Source organism: Moschus berezovskii, chromosome 13 (assembly GCF_049115385.1).
Source record: "Moschus berezovskii isolate FMDL1 chromosome 13, NW_MosBer_1.0, whole genome shotgun sequence".
Classification (NCBI taxonomy): Eukaryota; Metazoa; Chordata; class Mammalia; order Artiodactyla; family Moschidae; genus Moschus; species Moschus berezovskii.
This window is the reverse complement of record NC_142472.1, coordinates 91,055,971-91,058,167: the sequence shown is the minus strand read 5'-3', so window position 1 is coordinate 91,058,167 and position 2,197 is coordinate 91,055,971. Positions and strand designations below refer to the sequence as shown.

Here is a 2,197-nt window from a genome sequence, read left to right as displayed (position 1 = left end):
ACAGAGAATGAAATGGCTGGATGGCATCACCGACTCGATGGAGGTGAGTTTGAGTGAACTCCAGGAGTTGGTGATGGACACGGAGGCTTGGCGTGCTGTGATTCATGGGGTCACAAAGTGTCGGATACTACTGAGCGACTGAACTGAGCTGAACTGAGAAATAAACTAGATGATATTTTCTGATGTATTTACATGAGAAACATAGAAACAAATTGTTTCTGTAATTTCAAGGCTTTGAGTCAAGTTGATATTTTACTTAGTAGTTTTCTCAGTGATGTTTTTTCCTCAGAGTAAATATAATAGGATTCAACTTTGGGATCCAAACTGTGTAGAAAAGAGAGATCAGCTTCCCAGTTTCTTCAAATGGATTTTGTTTGGGCTGTAAACAGGTGGTAGAGGCTGTGACGTAGAATAAGACCACCACTGTGAGGTTAGACGAGCAAGTGGAGAAGGCTTTAGCCCTCCCTCTGGAAGATGGCGATTTCAGAATGTTGGTGATGTTTTTGCCATAGGAGACCACAGTCAACAGAAATGGAACCATGATGAACACCACTGCAACTCCACAGACTGCTGTCTCGTTCATAAATGCGTCCCCACAAGCAAGCTTGAATACTAGGGAGAGGTCACAGAAAAAATGATTAATTGTGGTAGACACACAAAAAAGCAGAGAGAAAACTTGCCATGTTTGCCCAGTTACAACAGGGACTCCACTGACCCAGGAGGCAATGACCAGCTGGACACAGACCTGGGAGCTCAAGATCAGACCATAGTGAAGAGGGTTACAAATGGCCATGTAGCGGTCATAGACCATCACGGCCAGGAGTAGACACTCTAAACCTCGAAACAGAAGGACCAAACACGTTTGTGTAGCACAGGCAATGAAGGAAATGTTCCCTTTCTGTCTCAGGAGGTCCGTGAGCATTCTCGGGATAGTGACAGTCACATAACAGATTTCTACAATGGAAAAGTTGTTGCGGAAAAAGTACATGGGGGTCTGGAGAGTAGGATCAATTCTTTTTATCAGTACAATGACACTATTGCACATCATGATGGTCAGATACAGGACTAAAAATATCCCCAAAAGAATCCATTGGAAATTGGGAATATCAGAAAACCTCAAAAGGATGAATTCCATCATTGTGGTGATATTTGGTTTTTCTGTTCTTACATCTGTGGATATGGTAAATTCAAGACGGTTAATTCATTGATGCTTTGGAGCAATGTTTCCCTTCTGTTAACTGGATCAGATGCATGAACCTATTCACATAATCCTTGCGAGTACTGCTGCCTTTGCCTTGCTCAGTTTCTAAGACATGAGATTTGAAACCTCAGCGATGAACTGATGTGCAGTTAAAGTCAATTTGAGAAATAAAATCTCCATTGTCTCATACTTGGATGTAGTGATACCAGAGGGCTTCCCTGGTATTTCGGCAGTAAAAGAATCGGCCTGAAATGCAGGAGATATGGGAGATATAGGTTTTATCCATGGGTAAGGAAGATCCCTTGGAGGAGGAAATGGCAACCCACCCCAGTATTCTTGCCTAGAGTATTCCATGGACAAGAAGCATGATGGGCTATGGTCCATGGGATCACAAAGAGTCAGACATGACAGAAGTGACTGAGCAGCAGCAGAACTGATACCAGAAACAATAAGATGTATGCATTTTTATTTAAAGCTGATTGTGCAGCAATAGTGTTAAATTATTTCACCCCTTTTAAAAGTGAAATTATATATGACACAGGCTTGCTATTGTTTTTCTTTGGGTTCATCAATTTCTTTTTCTGTACCTATTGACTTATTCCATTTCCTTTCAATTCAAAGCTTTTCACTTAAAACTTTTGCCTAATTTTTATTCATAACATTTTAAGCCCTCCCATTTCTACTTCAATGAGAACTGACTTTCCTTGTTACTGGGGGAGCAGATACGTGTAATCGTGTTGTTCTCGTCTGTGTACCTCACCCATCGGTTATGCTACACATGGAAAGCATGTTACATCATTGGGTCCAATAACGTTCCCTATTAATACCCACTGTACACTGCATTACAAATACCAATTAACCTTTAACTCAGTCCATAAATATGACCCATTCTTCATGATATTTGGGGTTCCCTGATAGCTCAGTTGGTAAAGAATCCACCTGCAATGCAGGAGATACCGGTTTGATTCCAAGGTCAGGAAGATCCACTGAAGAAGG

At 41.4% G+C, this 2,197-nt stretch overlaps 1 pseudogene; it reads right to left on the bottom strand.

The window, feature by feature from the left end:
* Positions 1 to 239: 239 nt before the first annotated feature.
* LOC148775891 (olfactory receptor 10AG1-like) lies at positions 240 to 1,174 on the bottom strand (annotated as a pseudogene).
* Between the last annotated feature and the right edge of the window lie 1,023 nt (positions 1,175 to 2,197).